Source organism: Thamnophis sirtalis, unplaced genomic scaffold, assembly GCF_051295495.1.
Source record: "Thamnophis sirtalis isolate CommonGarterSnake01/CBP01778 unplaced genomic scaffold, rThaSir2_p1.2 scaffold_1, whole genome shotgun sequence".
NCBI lineage: Eukaryota > Metazoa > Chordata > Lepidosauria > Squamata > Natricidae > Thamnophis > Thamnophis sirtalis.
The window spans coordinates 151069594-151091086 of NW_028261381.1; the positions used below are offsets into that span (position 1 = coordinate 151069594).

At 40.3% G+C, this 21493-nt stretch overlaps 1 protein-coding gene across 2 annotated transcripts in view; it reads right to left on the reverse strand.

Moving 5' to 3' along the window:
- The window catches only part of DAAM1 (dishevelled associated activator of morphogenesis 1), a 158997-nt gene extending 141244 nt beyond the window's left edge, over nt 1–17753 (reverse strand). For both annotated transcript variants that reach the window (XM_087727805.1, XM_087727798.1), the window contains exon 1: nt 17597–17753. The gene's annotated coding sequence lies outside the window, so the exon portion shown is untranslated. The remainder of the gene's footprint in view (nt 1–17596) is intronic.
- Nucleotides 17754–21493: the final 3740 nt, after the last annotated feature.

A 21493-nucleotide genomic window follows, 5' to 3' on the forward strand; every position in this document is an offset into this window, starting at 1 on the left:
AGCACCAAAACAGTTTGCTGCTTCTTCCTCTATTATTCAAGATAAGTGTTGTGGTTTTATATTACACACACTCCAGCAGTCTAAAAGTGAAAAATTACTAATCATTTGTTATGAACAAAAATAATGATAGTTTAGGCATAATGTTACAAAGCTATATTATCAGAACTATTTAATGGACCCTTTTGAAGCTCAATGTTTATCATTCATTTACATTTCAGCACTTAGAATAGCTTGAACTCAAATTCTCTGCTGAAACCCAAGATCCACTTCTAACTCCCAGTTCAGGTCAGGTCAGGTCAGGTAAAGGTAGAAAGCTACTTAAGTGTGACTGACTGGCCATAGAGCTACCTTTCCACAGTATCAGTATCTTTCTGATACTGTACCTTCTTCGTGGCTTAGTCAACACAAATTCATTTGCTTATGTTGAGAAAAATCTTGACTCTCAATGTATAATTTGTGTTTCAAAGGGCACATTCTGCTGTGCAATTATAAAATGCAGACATATAAAATTGCTTTCTGAGCAAGGAAAATAATTCTTCCACTAGATGTTTATAATTTTCATTTTTTTTTAAAATGTGCATATTAATAATAATCTGATACATTTTCCTGATTTTATAGCAGGCAAAGAAACAAGCACCGATCAGCATTATCAAACGTGTATAAGAAGAACAAGTTTTACTTTAGTGCAAGATGCTCTCATGTTTTTAATTTTAAAAATGATGGATACATTCCAGGAACTCTACTCCATAATAGATGAGAATGAGTTATTATCTCAAGTGTTTTGAAGATAGTAGAGATTAAAATGTTCAGCCAACTAATCTGCACTAGGATGGCTAGAAGCATCTTGTGGATATTCATCACCTGGTCTTAAAAACCTACCTGCCAAGCAGCTGGGGGATGGTAAGGACAATAAAGCAAATCAGTTGAAGCAGATTCAGTAAGGCTCAAAGGTTTCCAGAATCAAAGCCCAAATGATTCAGTACAATTTTCGACTATGGATAGAGCAGAGAACTTCTACCTTGTTTTTAATATAGTTTTCATAGCTTTAATATAGCACCTAAAACTGAGAACAGGGTCTCAAAATACACAAGGTAACATTTTATGGAACTTCAGAAAAAGGAGCATGAATTAGCGGAGAAGGTAGTTTTAACGCCCCTTGCCTAGCTTTCAGTGTCCGCTGATTATCGTGACAAGGCAATACTAGCTAAATCTTAAAATGTTTGAGGAACTCTATAAAGGCCATAAGAATTCCTAACAATTTTAGGAACAGCCAATACTTACAGGTATCTAACAGCTGGGAATTGCTGTAGAGCAGCAGGTAAACAGCCTTGGCGGTAAGCCATTGAGTGACTAATAATCAGGAAGAGGTAGATATGGTGTCTGTGGGGGAGTGGGGAATGCAGGGAAAGCAAACAACATAAACATAACTTGCACAGAAATAGGCTATTTTGATCCTGTTAGAGAAGTCCATGGGGGGGTGCTCCGAATGCAAAACAACCTGCATTTGAAATGTCTTCCTTACCATTTTGTTTCTAGGCAGTTACTCACCTGGGGCTTGCAAACATTAGCTGAGCTAATATTTCCTGGAAACATCACAAGTTGAAGAGACAGAGAACCCCCCCCCCAGGCATTCCATTCTCAAAATCTTGCAGCTTTAACACATTTACAGCTCTATCGGCTGCTCCACACAGAAAATAGTTACTATTAGAATCCTTATAAGGATCCCTCCACCCCTGAGGATATTTAAAAAATAGTAATTCAGAGATTGTGTGTACAGTATGGATTCGGAACTGCCAAACAAGCTCAAGAGGCAAATGGATAACAAAGCCCCTACTCACTTGCTTCGATCTAGATGCAGATTTTGAGTACCATTCAAGGTGCTAATGGTCTTCTACAAAACTCTTCCTGGAACAAAACCAGGAAATCTGTTGGACTGCATCTAATTGCTTAAAAAAAAGGAATCCCATCAATTGAGCAATGTCATTTTGATGGGAAGCAGGAGGGATGATTTCTTTGCTATCATACCACCCTTTTAAATAATATCCAGAGGTCCATTTGATGGACTCAGGTACAGTGATGATGAGTATACTTTGGAAGACCAAATTAGGGACAGATCTTCATGCAGAAAATCTAAGAATTAACACTAACTTGATAGCATGCAATCAATCAATCAATCAATCAATCAATCAATCAATCAATCATATCTACCGTATATTATGCAATATGTTAATTTTCTGCCTGCGGGATAGAAAAGATTGTGAGATTTGTAACAGGTGATTTCTGAACACCAAGAAACAGAGGAAGGTGGCTTCTATTGATTTAGAGAACCGACACACAAGATCTCTCTGCTAACCAATATTGAATTTGCTTGTTGAGTCTATTCTAAAGTAAATTAGATGCTATATTAATGAATGAAGCATTATAATGCATACTAGCTGTGGTTTAAGGGCCCAAGTTAGGAATATTTTATTGTTTGGAAATATACACTGTACTACAACAAAAACAAAATCCATAACTTTTTTGAAAAAGAATTGTTCCCTTTGTTGTCATCTAAAAACTGTATATCAATCTAATCTGGTGATTCCAGATGTTTTGAATATTCTGGCAGGAAGTTCAATACTACCAAATTGGGGAAGGCCAAGATATATCACTCCTTAATGTACTACCGGTAATCCCTTCAAGCCCTACTTCCTCAAACACACACATTGTAAACCAGTTTAGGAAGCTGGTTTTCTTGCAGTCCTATGATGAGTTCTACACCGAAGAGTGTATTTTTATCCTATGAAAAACTTATGAATGCAAATTCTTCCAAGAAAGCCTGTATGAGTTATTTTCAATGATAGTCTCTGAGCTTGAAAGCTAATAAAGTAAACGTTTCTGAGAATTGTCTTGTCAAGAAAAGAATACAGGTAACCCTTGACATATCCATAAGGGTGCCTGCCCAGAATAGTTGTAAGTCGTGAAGTTGTAAAGTCCATATGACTGATCCAATTTTATGACATTTTTGCAATGATTTTTAAGACAGTGACATGATCATTAAGAAAACTTGTTGTTTGCTAGAGAGCATTTTTGCCCCCAAAAAACAAAAAAAACCCAGAAGTAAACTATACGTTTTCAGCCAAAACATCGTAAATCACACTCATGTCAGTGTGGGATGCTCAAATGGCCATACATTTGAATGTTGTCAAGCTCCTGAAATGCAGGTAGAGGTGGGCATTGGAACATCAAAACCACATCATAATGTTGGGGAGGTCCATCATAACTTCAAACAGCTGCTAAGCAACCAGTTGTAATTCAGAGACTAATGCTATACATATGCCAGTGTTTTTCCCCTGCAACCTCTATGTTATATGGTACTTTTTTAATGTAACCACCCATATCAAGTTGGTTGATATGAGTAGTCATGAGTAAGCATCTAAGAATAAGATTAAGAATAAGTATCTAAGCTAGTGATTCTGAAAGTATAATCTATAGAGTTTGCCATGTGGTCTGCCACAGCTTTCTCACATTCATGAGCTAGAACTTGCTTGCTGCTTCAGCTATGACTTTCCATGCATGAAAATAGTTTGAAAGAGTCCATTCACAACTAGTCTTCTTTATTCAACTCTTGCTCAAGAAAGAAGCAGAAGTTATTTCTCTGAAATGTTGACGCAAGCAATCTTATTCACATTGCTACTTATACAATGATGAATATCTAAATATGAAATTTCATTGGGTTTGAGATCCATCTGCCCCCACCCTCTTAGTTCTTATCAATTTCTATTAAAGGAACATTCTTGACCAGTGAATTTACGATAAATACTATTATGTATGGGAACATAAAATAATTCAAATGGTAAATAAATAATACATTTTGGATTTAAAACTTGGTACAAAATGAGCTTTAGAAGATTTTTAATGTAGGAGTAAAAAGGCATACACAACTGAAACCATAATCATTGCTTATTCATCCAAAACATATGCTCTTAAAAACAAAAGTAGATGGAGGGGTTAATTTGTTTAATCGGGCAGCCTTTGCATTTCTCCAAATGTTTACATAGTGTTCCATAATTACAGAAATTTTGAGAAGAAATGACCTAGATCTTTGGATATGGTAATAAGATAGGTGTTTATTATAACAAGAAACCACTAGTGCTTATTTCACTGGCAGTACGTTCCAAATTGTTAGGGTCAGCCCAATGTATTATGCTGCATGATGGAAAAACAAGATTTTATTGATTGATGGTGCATTTTTACTTTAGGAACAACGCGAGTCAATGCTGGCAATATGACTGCATCCTCCATTGTATCTGAAAGACTTTGATTAGCTTTGAAGCTGCAGAATATACACCATTACCTCCATCATCTTGCTATCATTTTCCACCAGCCATTACTTCTGCCACTTGAAGTCCTCACTCAATCTAACAACAGCCCCAAGTACTGAAAAATGCATAAAATCACTGGGCACATCACTGGGTAGAATTTTCAATACTCTACAAATCCTTAAGCCCCAAGCAACATGCGGTATAGGATCTTCGTATTTAATCTTGCAAATCCTCCGCTCCTCCCTTGCCTCTAAATTCTCCCCCCTCAGCCCTACTTACTTCTTTAATTTGCCATAAATTATAGTCAAGAGCCATGAGTGTACAATGCATGTTGCTTGGATCTTGCTTGCTACCTCCTCCTGTGAGTTGACCCGAGAACTATCATACCTCCATCTGGGATGTGATTAGCATATCATGAAAACCAGGTGCTACGGCTTGTTCCTCCATGAAAAAAAAAACAGAAAAAGAAACTGCAAACAATCTGCATAACATATCAAACAACCACAGAGAGACTTGTTTGTTAGTGGCCAGCCAAACCTATGTATGAGAAGCCACAGAATCCGTAAACACCAGTTTATTCATAACCCGTATTGTGTTTTTTAATGTGACATACAAAATTTGATAGCCTGTCAAGCATTACTCTGTTCAGAATCCCAAGATTTTTTTTAAAGCCAAGTTGGTAATCATAGGTTTAACCTGGAATGTTATAATGAAAGAAATCTGTTGCCTCCATACCCTACGCATTACTGCCTGTTGGAAATAAGATGGTATGCAGAGTAAATTGTTTGACATCTTCACACATTTCTTATAGGTATGACCCATAACTTGAATTTATGCCTGATTTTACATAAAGAAGCTGTAACTGGCTGGATTCACACATCAGACTAAATTAGATGACACCAATATGGCTGGTTCCTACCTCTGAGCCTCAAGCTGTAGATTACTAATTCTGTTATCCTACCATAATAATTAAATCATCATGGGGTGCGAGGCGGAGAGGGTAGTGGAGAAAAAGAATCTGTAGCAAATTCGACCTTAAAAATATCCATCAGTTCTACTAGCCAAACTATGCAACCCAGTGTTATTCCAAGGGGAATGCTCAGGTTTTGGAAATCTCCATTTAAACATAACCCAGGTACTGTTTGGAAGAGGGGCTAAAGTAAAAGTTTGGTTGGCAGGATCTCAGCATTCTTGGCCATGCTAGAAGACTGCAGACACAAATCATCCTGTTATATAATACTGTACACCAATAATATACATTACATTTTAAGATATCAACCTTTAAAAAAAAGGTTCCTGACATAAAGATCTTTCAAAATAAATTTCTGCAGATGTAGAAACTAAGAGAAAAGATGGAGAAACTGGTAAATGAGTTACCACCAGAGATGGTATTCAGCAGGTTCTGACCAGTTCTGGAGAACCGGTAGCGGAAAATTTGAGTAATTCAGAGAACCGGTAAACACCACCTCTGATTGGCTACATCCCCATCTATTCTCTGCCTCCCAAGTCCCAGCTGATTGGGAGGGAATGGGGATTTTGCAATATTCTTCCCCTGGAGTGGGGAGGGAATGGAGATTTTACAGTATCCTTCTTCTGCCATGCCCACCAAGCCATGCCACACCCATAGAACCGGTAGTAAAAAAAATATATCCTACCACCGGTTACCACATACTGTAACTCTGGCCTCCACTTTGATTAAAAATAAGAAGTACCGTATATACTCGAGTATAGGCCGACCCGAATATAAGCCGAGGCACCTAATTTTACCACAAAAAACTGGAAAAGTTATTGACTCGAGTATAAGCCTAGGGTGGGAAATGCAGCAGCTACCGATAAATTTCAAAAATAAAAATAGATACCAATAATGCCATTGCCCATTGAATAACATATACAGCCTGCCTGTGCCCATTAAATATACAGTAGCCATTGTAAAAATTTGCTCTGCGTAACAAATTATTATCACACAATACCGGTGTATTCAATGAAATACTTCACTCACCTCATGATGCTGATGTCCCGCTGTGATGATGATGTCCCGCCTCCTATGACACACGGCACAGTGATTCCTATCATTGGATCACTGTACCAGAGGAGGTGGGACATCGCTATGTGGCTGCTTGCCATAACAAGGAGGAGGTGGGACATCGTTGCAGAGCGGCAGGAGGGGGAGGAAGGGGAATCGTAAGATAGCCCTGCATTACATTAGAACGTGAGGAGGGGGGATGGTGCGGTGCACGCTGCGCGGCAAACTGACACAGAGGGAGGGGAAACTCAGGGGCGCTGGGCCATTCACGAGCGTCACCCAGCGGCATGGCCCCGCCCCTTTTTCTCCTCCATTTTGGGCAAATTTTTCACTGACTCGAGTATAAGCCGAGGTGGCTTTTTTCAGCTCAAAAAGTGGGCTGAAAAACTAGGCTTATACTTGAGTATATACAGTATGCGAAAAATCATATGCAAAAGATGGACTTTGAGAAAAAGTGTATAGAGGGGCAGCATGACCTAACTAGGCTAACGATGTTCTCACACAGTTGAGGTTAACAAATGACCATTTTCTGGGCAACTTCTGGTAGAAAGGTATTATATTTAGGGAACCACATAGAAGGCTATTGCTTTTTTCCTTTTCTGTTTGTCCTGGTGACGTAAATATAATGGGTGGAGATGGGTGACACTCTTATAGCATCACAGATACTTCCTTCTGAACAAGGAAGGTGGAACTACACCTAGTTCCACCTCATGGCTCCACTTGAGTTGTGAAAAACAGGTTATAATGATCACCATTACAAGCAATTCTTACTTTCTACTATTAATCCTAAAATAGCATATAAGCTTTCCAAGTTTTATGTGGTGGCATATAAATTAGATAAAAAATAATTAAGAGCAATTGAACTTGTTTGACTAGGGAATGGCTGTGTCTTAGCATTACCCACTGGTCATTTTTTTATAGCAACTATTATCAACTTCCTCAGATTTGTCAGGGGTTCTTTAATTCTATATTTTAAGTTAGTTTTAACCAATAAGTATGAAGCCTTTTAGCTGGAATATTTGTTTATTTAATAACGCATTTGTGTTAACTAAGGATGGGAAAGCTAATAGCTATTATAAACTAAATATATTTTAAAAAGGGTATGTCATTATTCTTGTTCTGTCCAGTTCCATTATAGCAACCACCTACACAAGTCATCCTACTATCTATTTGCTACCTTTCTTGCTGCCAAAAATTCAGAGGCAATGTACTAAATACAGCACTGTGACTATTCACCCACATCCAGGACATCCCATCCTGGCAGGCAGAAATTGCAAGGTAGAGATTAAGGTGGAGATCTTTCCCACTTTCTCTGCTTCTCACTCTTTCCCTTTAAAAAACCAAACAAACATGAAAATGACAGGAATAAAATCCAAGGCGTTGCTTTTGTTAAGCAATATACTTTTCTATTCAGCTACGGTTTCTGTTCCTAAATAGAATGTTTTAATTATTTCTGATAAAACAGCAACCAAAACAGATCAATAATTTCTGTGGCCTTGTGCAGCTACTGATACTAATAGTGTGGGAACATCTTTTGTAGTAATTAAAATGATTAAAGAGAAAATTAGGACAATTAGATCATTACCAAGTACTTCCTACGGCTGCTTAGGGAAGGGGTCTCCAACCTTGACAACTTTAAGACCTGTGGACTTCAATTCCCAGAATTCCTCAGCCAGTTTCATTCTGGGAGTTTAAGTCCACAGGTCTTAAAGTTGCCACGGTTGGAGACCCCTGGCTTAGGGTACACATTCAACCTGATTTTTACTGACTGACTTTTTACCTGCCATAAAGTCACTGCCAACTCTTAGTGGTGATAGGTTTTCTCCATGATGATCTATCCCTAATCTGGTCTTTCAAGGACACCCCACACTGTAAATAGGTCCATCCATCTTGCTGCTGGTCATCCCCTTCATTAGAGTCTTTTCCAGTAAGCTACTTTTTCACATAATGTACCCAAATAAGAATAGTTTGAGACCAATCATGTATGCCTCAGTGGAGAATTCTGAGTTGGTTGGTTTGATGATCGATCAGTTTGTTTTTTTGGCTTTCCAGTGGTATTCTCAGGAATCCTCTCCAACACCAAAGTTCAAAAGTATCAATGTTCTTTTATGCTTCTTCAAAACAATTCAATCTTCCATGAAGACACTTCAAAGTTCTAAGAAGATCATCAGTCCTTGGCTTTCTTATATCTCAAGGAAAAGTCTTATTCAATCTTTTTACCCATCCTTCTCCAAATTTGTTCCACTATTAACAGAAATACAAATGCCATTCTTCATATGAAAATCCCCAGCAGAAAAAAAGGCACACCTCACTCAGGATTGTATTATAATTTATTTCCCAATCCAGAAGAACCAGATAGATTTGGGCGGGCAATATGGTGTCCACAGGTCCCTCCCTTGACACCTCGCCCTAGCAGAATGTAATGAATTTTTAAAAGAATTTTGTTTTTTAAAAAATGACCTTCAATATAGTCATAATGTATCACAATACCTTTAGATTTCATATAGCATCACGGGCATTTTGGAAAGTGAAAGTTAGGTGGCTTCAGTTCAATATTTAGTTTGTAATCTGGAAGCCAAGTCATGGCAATAGGACTTCTTTTTTGGGTTTGAAATCAATGCTGGGATTCAAAAAAATTTACTACTGGTTCTGTGGGTGTGGCAGGGAAAGGATACTGCAAAATCTCCATTCCCTTCTGATCAGCTGGGACTCAGGAGGCAGAAAATAGATGGGGTGGGGCCAGCCAGAGGTAGTATTTACCGGTTCTCTGAACTACTCAAAATTTCTGCTACCAGTTCTCCAGAATTAGTCAGAACCTCCTGAATACCACCCCTATTTGAAATGTTTCATTGCTTTTATCCAAGTAGCTTCTTCAACCAACTTGTGCAGACTGAAGAAGCTACTTGGATAAGCAGCAAACCAAAAAAAAGAAAATAAGTCCAGTTATCATGACTCAACTCCCAGGAAACTGTACCTGGATGACTAAGAGTCTTCATGGGCTTTGTTTTTAAGTCCCCCCCCCTTTGAAATTAGGATGAGCTAACATAGTGTAGCCTCATCAATTTTTCTTTTGAGTTGGCCATAGAGATCATAACAATTCTACACAAATCCATAATATATGCCATTTTCTGAAAGTATCTACAACATGCTGTAAAATTTAGAGGTGCAGAAAATACCTATCTTCTTATAAACCATTTTAAAACCATCATTTATAAAGATGCTGCTATTCCAAAAAATAGCTCATTTTTAGTACCGTTGTTTGTCTATTCTAGAAAACTAGATTACATTACAGGGGTAGTCTAATAATAGACTAGTTAATTGGGTTGTAATTTGGAAAGACAGAATGAGCAGAGAAGTGGAAGCTTGGTATAATTTTTTTTCTAGCTCAGGAAAACAACTCAGGCTGAAAAAGAATAGTAACTAACTAGTAATTATTTGGAGGCACAATGAGAAGGAAAATGAAATGAGCAGAATTGATTTATGATAGACAACTCAAATGCACTACATCCATTTTCAAATCTAGTTTTCTCCAATTTTTAAGGGGCTAGATTTTTCTTAACTACCATGCTGTTCGTATTGCAGTCCCGATACAACTGGTGGACAACAAATGCAGGAAAGATGCTGCTAATAATAACAGTAATAGTGTTGGTAGCAATAGTAATAGTAGCAGCAGTAGTGATGCCACATTAATATATAACTACGGGTACATTTCTCAAAATCAGTGGAGTAAAATATCATGGTGTATGTAGAGATGGTAAAGCAGGAGGAGGATTAGTTGAAAAGGAAAGGTTAGTTTACATACAATATACTATAATCTCTGCTAATCATTAAAGCAGCTTTCTTCCATGTGAGCCTGAAAGGGGAGGAGGGAGGGGAGCATGCCACTGCTTCAAGGAAGTGAACTGTTAAACTATGGAAACTTCTAAAGCAATGGTTCATGGGAATGCAATTCCATTCAGCATCATATTTCACTGGACTTGGATATTTCACTGGAATTGTTTACCCACAGACCCAAAGCCCCACTCTGCTTTGGGGGGATTCAGACTGAGTTTGTTTTTTCTCATTGGGACCAAGGGTACTGGGCAGTGGTGGGATTCAAATTTTTTTACTTCTGGTTCTGTGGCCGTGGCTTTGTGGGTGTGATAGGGGAAGAGTACTGCAAAATCCCCATTCTCTCCCCACTACTGGGGGAAGGTTACTGCAAAAATCCCCACTCCCCACCACACTAACTTTCCAGCTCCGTTCGGGACAACAAAAAATGATCAGCTGGGAGGAAGCAGGGGCGGGGCCAGCCTATTTGCCGGTTCTCTGAACTACTCCAAATTCCCACTACCGGTTCTCCAGAACCTGTCAGAACTGGCTGAATACCACCTCTGGTACTGAGTTAGCATTTTTGCTGTGGTAATCTAGCCTAGGGATGAGATGTATAGGCACTATTAGTATACTGATGGCACTAAATCCCTTGCTAGCAAATGACCTTGCTTAGAAGTCACCTATTCTAAAGGCTTCATATAGATGTTAGGAAAGGACCAGAAAGATACCTGGGGTACTCAGCAAAGTACAAGTCCCTGGGCAGATTTCTCCTCTCCAGTCCAGCAACTGGGATGTCCCCCTCAAGAAGAAGAACCACTGCAAAACAACACCCACACCATTTTCAAGGAGGTGGGGCAAAGAAATACCAAAACGGAGCATACCAATAGCTACCGAAAGATTAAAGAGAATCAAGAGGCATCTCCAAGTGTGACTAATGCAACTTTCATGCTCTGCCCTGGCCTCAAACTCAACTGCCAAGGCTCTTTTAATACAAAGGGAAGTTTAGAGGCAGGTCCAAAATTACTCAGAATAGTTGAATCAAGCAAAGGCTTCTTCAGCAGGAAGTACATCACAGCCTCTTTCATAGATAAGGAAAACATTTCCTCAGAGAAGGGTTGCTTACTGCTGAAATTCAACTTTCTGCCACCTTATGGGAGCTCTTAACTAAACATGAGGGCAGAGATCCAAATGAGAAGTGGGAGCACTAATACTGAAAAGGGCCCTACCCATTTCTTTGGGAGTCAGACTCAAATAGAGCCCAGATCACTTCACAGAAGGAAGCCCAATCACCTTGATTGGATTGGATTACTGCAATCCACTCTACCTGGCTTGTTCTTGAAGACCATCTGAAGTTACAGATGGTCCAGAATAGATCAGCGTGAGCAGTGGTGGGGGTGTCATATAATGCTGATGTGTGCCCACTGCTAAAGTGGTTATCAGCTTCTAGGTGCAAATCATCATCTATAAATCCCTTAGTACCTGGCTGGTCTACTTTCTTTGCAATTTTTCTATCCATCTGATGAGGTCAGGCAAAGTGGGCATGTTCCAGGTCCCATTGGTTAAATAGTGTCACTTTGTGGGATTCAGGAAACATACCTTCTCTGGTGTGGCACCTGCTCTCCAGAATAGCATTCCCCGAGATTTGTATAGCTATCCACAACCTTAATGGTTTTCAGAAGAATCATTAAAAATTGGTTGTTCTTGGGTTAGGGCAACTGTGGATTCCCCATAATTTTGGGTTTTTTTTATTGTCCGTGTGTAGTTTTCTGATCAGTTGTTTATACGTTACTTCTCTCTGTTAAGGGAGAACCAGCCAGAGTCATTAAGAAGTTGGATGGCCTTGAAATAGAACATTTTCATTGGTCTCGTCTCCTGTCAGAAATGCAGGAATTAGAAAGGAGAAAATTAATTTAAATTTAAAAAGATTAAAAACTTTAATAAAAACATAAATTCACATAGGTCTATCTAACACCAGCCACACTGATGGCAGGGATATTTCCGAGCAGCAAGTAATTCTATTTTCATTGGTATCTAACTCCATTAGAACGCTGCAATAATTCTTCACACTAATGTTCTTACCGATTGTGTTTTCCTAAAAGGGAACAAGTCACATTCTGCAAAGTGACAAATTGTTTTCTTTTGCCTTTTGATTTGCCATTGTGTAGGTCAGAATATGAGCGCTTTCCAGTGTCCAGTCAGACTCAAATTAGGTCTTCCTCCAACAAGGAAGCATATCTTCTAAGCATATCCTCTGCCACTTCACTTCTCTCAGTAAGCCTAAAAGTTAGTGCAACCGAAATTGAAGCAATGCTCTAATAATAGATAACAGATTTTTTTCTTTCGCATTAGCTTGGGAAACAGCAATGAAACATAAGAAAAACACTTCAAATGTTGCTCTTATTATCTGTAAAAATGGTATGGGGCACAGAAAAACCTTAAAACGTTATCATACCTCATTCATTAATCTGACCATTCCCATACCAAATTGTAAAGCTATTCCTCTGTAGAACACAAGGAATATTAACATTACAGGTATAGTCTAAATAGATATGGTCATATTTCAGTTCTACTTCACCATAAAATAACATTTGTTGGTAGGGATTGGCACATTCAGTGTCTACATTTTTAACCCTTTCAAAAACAGTTGAGTCAGTTAGAGCCCATGTATAAATTTGCTCCCCGCAAGAAGATTATACTACACCTGTGTCTACCTGAACTGGCAATGGTTTTCTCCATAAACTCTGAGTCCAACTTCTTGCTATCTAGATATACTGGAATCACAAGGCCCAAAATTCCTAGCCAGCCCTTATCCCCACTTGATTAGAAGAGCAAATGCAGCACAATTGAAAGGTGGCAGATTAGAGAAAGCTGCTTAAAATATTTTCAGTATTTGGCAGTAAAACTATAGCATTATGCATACTGAAGATAATACATTACTGACTCATTAATAAGCACTCTCCCTAAAATATTGAATGGTTATACTTTGCTCTGCCTAGGGAAAGAGGTGTGTGAGAAAACAATTAGGTTGTAAATATATGGTCATACTACAACTCAGTCTTAAAACCAGGTTAGTTGCTATGTTTATCTAATGTTACAGTAATGTTCAAATGTTATTTATTTAAAACATTTATATAGCTGCCCATCTTCTAACCAAGTTGGGGCAGCACCATGTTGCAGTTTAACGTAATGGGCAATTCCCACAACATGCCAAAACAATGAATGGGTTTCCTATGACACATTGAATCACAAGCCACCCAATTACATTTCAGCCAACACAACACAAGTAATGTGTTGTATGAAACCAGTGAAAATGTTGCTCAATAAGCTACTTGAAGTGTCTGCAAGACAGCCCAGCAGTCTTGTCTTACAAATTTGTTGTCATTTATCTCATGCAAATTCTTGGACTACAAAATAAACAATAAGAATAGTTCAGTGACAACCTGTACAAATTAGACACATTGGACTCTAGTCCTGTAAAATTACAGAATTAGATATTTCAGTTTAGAAAAAAAATGAAAAGCAATCACAAGAATGGGTCTGTGACTGAACTACACCCTTCCTAGTTTTTCTACTCCACGAATATGAACCAAAATTAGAATTTTGTGAAGCAAATCTGATTTGGAATATCCTCTCATTCCTTTATTTGCATATTTAACCCCACGGAATCAGAATTTCTAACCTATATAGCTTTCACTTAAGAGTGACATTTGAATAAAAATGTTTATTCATTTATTTCATATTATTATGGGCTGCCCATTTCACTAGATCCTACTGCATTAAAATCATCAACATTTCTCAAGTATAAAATCAGTATACAATTGTAAAACGTGATCCCCTAAAACCTATAACAAGCATGAAACCAACAAGAGTAAAATAACAGCTAATATTTCTGTTCCCCAAACCAGTGTTTTTCACCCTCATTAACTTTAAAATGTGTGGCTTTCAACTCCCAGAATTCCCCAGCTAGGAAACACTGCCCAAAGCTTTGATTAAAGAGAACAGTTTCTCAGTTTCTGGAATACTAGGAGGGATGGAACTATTCTAACTTCTGAGAAAAATGTCACTTTCTAAAAAATCTTTAGATGAGATCCTTTATGTAAAAGATCCGAGCTAATGGCAGACAGTTCAGAAATTGAGACTTTACATTTACCATAAATGTTTAAAACTGGTATGACTGATATCAACAAGAGTCAGAGAAAGGTGGATTGGATTCTTCTGAAGGAATAAACCCAATGTTGTGCATTCTATCCCTGAAGCCCAATACTGAAGTTTCCAATCAAATTAATAAAAACCAGCATCATAGAATTAACATGACAATCCATATAATCTGGCATAGTATTGAACTGGGTTGTGACCTGGATTTGGAAGGCTAAATTCATTTCCCAGCTAATCTGAACTGATGATAGGACGAAATTGCCAACCCTGTGTTCAGTTGCCCATAAAGATGGGAAATAGTCAATACATAATTCCCTGGGCTGTTAGATCCAAAAGAAACTAGAAAAAAATGTAAACACACTTTAATCAATACCAACATCTAAAATAGTATCATTGACCCTTGGCTAACACCTTGTCCAGTAAAATAGCTACATGTTAATTCAAGAGCAAGGATATGCACACATTTTACAAATTAGCCATCTGATGGCCAACAAATTGAAATAACATGTGGCAAAGATAGGATATAATGAAGATCATTAGCAAAAATTGCTGCCATTCAAAGCAAGGTAGATACAATTCATGAGATATATCCAATGCTTTAATAATGTTCAGTTTAGTATAAAAGATGGACTTTCTAGTCATTGGTATAGAACATGGCGCACAACAAAGTAGATGCATTTGTTGCAGCCTTAATCCATCCTGATGCCCTTTCCACACAACCACCACTGCATGTGGACATGTCAAAGCACACGAAGCATTGCTGCAAAATGGCAAACCACCTTTTGTTACCATCTCTGCATTTTTCTTCCCAGCTTTCATCCCAGTTTCAGGAAGCCCCTCGCAGCTCTTGTGCAGGAAGAATAAAGCTACAGCATTTTTTTTTAAAAAAGAAGAAAGCCTGCTGTAATTTTGCAACAGGCGTTATGTTAGCATAGAGTGAGATTAGGAAAGGAAGAGGCGGCGGCAGGGGAAACACCCTGTGTGCAATTTAGGCATCTCATGCCTGCCTACGCTCCTGAAGAGGAAAGGTTTCCTCTTCGTTTCTATGAATGCAACAGGGGAACCCACCCACACCTGTCACTAAGGAATTGCCAGCCTTTTCTTTCTTCACTGCTTCCCAAACAGAGCTGCGCCTTGGCAAAACTCACACGGTCCTCTTTTTAACCTAACATCCACTTCAAACTCCGGACTTGGACCCCAGAGCAGGAAGAAAGCAAAATATATGCCAGCTCCCAAGCCCCCAATTATACAATAAAATAAAGCTAACCTAGGATGTGTTCTACATTGGTCACCCAAAGTCAATCTTGATTCAAAGAAGTCCTTACTTTACATCACAAGACTGGGCTCCTCCTCCTCCTCCATTCATACCTTCACCTGCATCCCATTTTTCCAGAGGCTGAAAAACAGACCACCGCCAGCCACACCCTTCCACGGTTTCCAGGGAAAAGTGGGAGCTGGGAAACCCAGATCTAGGAAAAAGCAGCAATGCTTCAACAGCATAGGTAACCATAGCAACTCGATTTCTGATGCCCCGCCCCCTCCCTTCTTTCCTGTTGCAGACAGCGTCTCCTTCAAAAATCCTCAATCGGTAAGAGATTTTATTACTGCTGCAAACCAGGAGGCACATTCACACACACACACATACACACGAGAGAGAGAGAGAGAGAGAGAGAGAGAGAGAGAGAGAGAGAAAGAACAGGCATGTGCACAGCGGTTATTTTCTTCTTTAGTTAACTAGGGAATTCTCTGGTTGTGGAGCACAAGCCACTGGCCCAGCCGATCCCTTCATGAATCGGAGGAACGAAAGAGAAGCTCCCTCATGTAGGGTCCAAGACGCTCGAACGCAACCATTGCAAAGAAAAAAGCCAGCAAGGGACCCCCAAATAGAGGGAGGAGCTGGGTGGGAGGAAGATGGAGACCAGGTGGCAGGAAAAGGAGCAGCAGTTTCTGCATCTTCCACAGGGGGGAAAGCCCGATTACCTTGTCTTCCTCCCCCCCCACTCCGCCCTTGGAGAAAACAGAAGCATCGATGGTCTTTAAGCAGGGTTATTAGATGAAGATGTATTGACTCCCGCCGCCGCCCCAACCCCCCCATTAAGAGTCACAGATTTTTTTTTTAAAAAAACATATTTTTAGAAGAGCCGTGTGGACGCACTGCTGCCTCTTTTTGAAATATATTCGAAGTGTTGTTGGTTCCGCCTTATTTTGCATTTCAAAAGGCGGGGTGGTTTCCATGCCTTTAGCCCTTTCAGTAATGGTGAGAGAAGGCAACCCCCGGGAGAGGCGTTTTGAGACTCCGTTCTGCACACGTGTAGCGGATCCAGTTACCAAGAAACCGGGAAGGGGCACAAGGGGGTTAGCAAAAGGTGCCGCGAGCTTTAAGAGAGATCTCCAATCCATGCAGAGGATGCGGCGAGCATGTACCCCGTCCACACCAACACGCACCGTCTCGTTGCGGCAACCTTAAGTCGCGACTTTACACGCCCCCTTCTATTTAGGCTGCTAGTTCAAAATGCCTTCGCGATAAGCCGGCAGAATCAAAACTCTCTCCCGTCGGCTTTAAACCCGCGGAAGGGGGGGGTTAACAGTAACAAAACAACAACAAAAGTGTGTGTCTGTGGAGAGGGGAAATCGTGGTAAAGGCGGCAGACCGGTTTTTTTTTACCCCTCAAGCCGATCTCATTCGCGGCGTATACAGCCCGACCCCATTCAGAAGAAAGGAAGGCTGCAGCCGGAAAGAAACGGGGGGGAAGACATCTGCACCTTTTGTTACACACACACACACACGAAACCCAGAGTTTTCTGGTCTCTCGCGCAGATCTGTTGGGGATGGGGAGGGGGGGAGCCACACAATTCCGGGAGGCGAAAAGGGGCGCACGGATATTTCCAGAAAGGAGCGAATTCAATCCACGCAGCGACGCCCATAATTCTCCCGTTCAGATTCTACCTCTGGCTTGCAAGAAAACCGCCTTTAAAGTTTCTCTGCCTCTTCCGCCCCCTCCCCTTTTTAAAGCTAAGAAGACCCTGCCTCGTTTGCAGACGAGAGCACTTCCCCGATTAGCCCAGCTTAAAATCTTTAAAAGCTCGGGCGTCCCTCAAGCCGCTTCTCCCGACACCGGGATGAACGAGAAAGCCGTTTAAGCTTCACCTATTCTCTTCCCCCACCCCACCCCGGAAGGTAAATTAGGTGCCTCCATATCGCGCTAAGCCAAGCCCGAGACACCATCTGAAAATGGGGCCTCGGCTTGGGCGTTGATTGCCGCCTGTAGTGAGCGGGGAGGGGGGAGCAGCACCGCCTTACCTGAAGCCCCCGTGCATCCTTCTGGAGCCGCCGCCGCCGCCGCCCGCTCCAGTTCCCCGCTCGGCTTACAATGGGTGCTAGTTAAGGCAGGCTGGCTTCCTCCGCTGCCGCCAGCAGGAGTAACTCCGGTCTTGCTGCCTCACACAAGCCCGCAGGTGACATCATCGCCTTTTGGCCTGATAGGATGCAATGTGAATCTGAAACGACGTCAGGGAGGCTCGTACAGAGAAAGCCTCCTACCAGCCCGCTGCCTAGTGCGCCTCTGGGAGATAGAGTCCGGACCGAGTTCTTGGCTACAGGCAGCTGTATGCCAAGGACTACCTTTCCCAAAAAGCCCTGCGCGCCCCCACTTTCTCTCCCGGTTTTTCAGGGGTTCCCCCCCTCTGAACCACACCAGCTCGGGTATGTTCACGTTTCCCGAACCAAAAAGCCGCGCTCGATATATTCAGCCGGGCGGGGATGTTTGGGATCGGCGACGGGGCTGCGAGGCGGAAGAGAGAGATACACCAATCATTGCTTTTTCCTTGCTTCCCTTTGGTGGTGGATAAAGGTGATTTGAGTGCGGTTAATTGGAAGAGCTGATTTTGAGGAGGTCAAACAATATAATACAGGTTCCTTTTCTGAATTTAAGCCTCGCTGGAGTCCACGGTGCTTGTTTCTCAGTGAACGTAAACTCGACTCAAGCGTGCGTGACTTTATACGTCCGATTGAAAAGTTTCAATTTGGAATTTATTTTGTCTCACCTCCTTATTGGGACCTAAAGCAGGAAATATTATCTTCATTATAAGAAGGATTAGGTGAGACATGATAGTGTTCCAATATCTCAGGGGTTGCCTCAAAGAAGAGGGAGTCAAGCTATTCTGCAAAGCACCTGAGGGCAGGACAAGAAGCAACTGGTGGGAACTAATCAAGAAGAGAAGCAACTTAGAAGTAAGGAGAATTTTTTTGACAGAACAATTAATCATTGGAACAACTTGCCTCCAGAAGTTGTGAATGTTCCAACACTGGAAGTTTTAAGGAAGATGTTGATAACCATTTGTCTGAAGTGGTGTAGCGCTTCCTGCCTAAGCAGGAGGTTGGATTAGAAGACCTCCAAGGTCCCTTCCAACTCTGTTATTCTATTCTATTCTATTCTATTCTATTCTATTCATTATTTCGGGTAAGTTTCCAGAATCTGTCATCTGCTTTTCTGATTAACTGCATAGTGGCTCTTTCTGTGGCCGTCCTTGATCAACCCATCCGTAATGTTCAGATCTCATCTTCAAAATGTCTTTCCCTGCAGCGAATGAAATTGATTGGTATGATGTTCTTGCTGTGATTATAGCATGGATACATGAATTTGCAGAGGTAACTGTCAACCACTGATCAATAACCTCAGCCCTTGGGCATAGGGAATAGTAAAAGAGGGCCAAAATAAGCAGAGATAATTGATTCATACACAAAACTCATTGATGGGTAAAAAAGGGAACAAGAGCCTTAATTTTTTTTTTAATTTGAACTAGAAACCAATGAAAAAAACTAATGACCTATTCAGGCACCGTTGAATTGTATGTCCATTTGGGTCTATTTGCTGATTAGCAAAACCAGTAGTTGTATAAGAACTCAGTCCATGAAGGTATGAAGCCAAGAAATGCCAGCTCTTTCTGGCTATATGGAATGTTTTCTTCACCAATAAATTACAAACTTCTGATGCATCACAACCTGCATTTTCTTGGCAGACAAACTCAGCACTTCTTCTTTTTTTTTTAAAAGAATGCTATAACTTCACAAAATATGTATTTATTTCAAACATTTGTATAGCTGCTCTTCTTGAACCAAACTGGGCAGCTCACAACCCCAAAATAATAAGAGACCATCCAGACAGAAACCCAATATTTTTACTGTTGTCCTTGTTACATTTGTGTTGTATTTGTGCCTTTATTTATTTATCAGCACAAATATAACATATATATATATATATATATATATATATATATATATATATATATATATATATATATATATATATATATATGTGTGTGTGTGTGTGTGTGTGTGTGTGTGTGTGTGTGTGTGTGTGTGTGTGTGTGTGTGTTGTATTTGTGCTGATAAATAAAGGGACACACACACACACATATATATATACACACACACACACATACACACACACACATACACACACACACATACACACACACACACATATACATACACACACATTAAAACCAAAAGACCTGGCATCACAGCTGAACATTCATGCAGCTCACAAAAATTCAAGTCACCCTAACCAGAACTTTGGGGGGAAAGCTAGGTCTTAAGTGCTTTTCGGAAAGGTTAAAAGCATGGGGAATGGCCAAATTTCAGAAATAGCATTTCATAAGGCAGGGGCACACTTCCTAGATTTATAAAATGGCAGCATTCAAAAGGGAAAGGACTAGATCACAGGGGTATCAAACTCAACCCCCAATTAAACCGGATGTATGTTGTGTTTTTAATATTGTTTGTATTGTTTGTATTCTCCCCCTGTGTGTTATTTTATTTCATTTGTATTTGGAAGCCGCCCTGAGTCCCCCGGGATTGGGCGGCATACAAACCCATTAAATTGCTAAATTGCTAATTGCTAAACTGGTGGCCCGTGGGCCAGATGCCTCACATGCAGGCCATCCCCACCCCAGCTCCGTGAAGACAAAACAATAACAATACATGTATACGTGTATCGTGACATCAATATGATGCAGCGAGTTTGACTCCTGTGAACTAGGAGCACCCTATCTGATCTGGTTGGATGGGCAAACGTCCTTAGGGAGAGGCAGTCTTCAGATAACTTGGTCTTGTGCTGCCTAGGGCTTTAATAAACACCACCTTGAATTTTCTCCAGGAAGACAACTGAGAGCCAATATACTGCAACAGGTGTTATATAAGTAAACCTAGGGGCACCCATCACTGTATACACCACTGCATTCTGGAGCAGTTATAAATTATGGGTGGTCCTCAAGAACAGCCTCAACAGCCTCATGAGCAAGGCCTTCAAGGAAAGGATACATGAATGTGGCAAGATCACCTTACCCATGGCTGCCACCTGCTACTCAACCAGGAGCTTTGAGTCTTGGAGGACCCCAGTTTGGTGCAGTGGTTAATACACCCAACTAGAAAGTAGAAGACTGTGACTTCAAATCCTACCTCAGCCATGAAAGCTAGCTCGGTAATTTTGGGCCAGTCACTCTCTCTCAATCCAGTCCATCTCACAAGGTGGGTTGTTGTGGGAAAAATAGAAGGAGGAAGGTATATTGGATATGTTCTCACTGCCTTGAATTATTTGTAAAAATAATAAAGCTATGATATAAAGCAGGGGTGAAGTGCTACCGGTTTGGGCCGGTTCGCCTGAACCCGTAGTAAAAAATGCTTAAAAAAAGTTTTTAAACAGTTCCAATGATCAGTTGTGCCACGAGATCATCAGAACTTTTTTTTAGTATTTTTTAGAACCTATAGTTAAAAAATGCTAAAAAACTTTTTTTAAAAAAGTTGGCCATGCCCACCCAATCACATGATCCCCACCAAGCCATGCCCACAGAACCAGTAGGGAAATTTTTTGAATTTCACCACTGATATAAAGTGATGTGTGACACAAATAATATAACTAAATAAATAAATAACACATCAGCTCAGTCCCAGGAAGTGGGATCAAAAATGGAGGCCGGTACTGTGGCATCCAGATCAAAAAGGGAGGAGTCCGTCAAAACTGACAGAGAAAAAGACACACTTAAGCCACTTCCTGAGAAATCATTTGAACAAAGAAATTTATGCCAGATTCACCCATCAAACTTTGCCATGGTTTGTTTTGAACATGATTTGCTGAATAAAGCATAACAGCATCTTCCACAGTGAACCATGGTTTAACAGCCACGAAGCCATGATAAG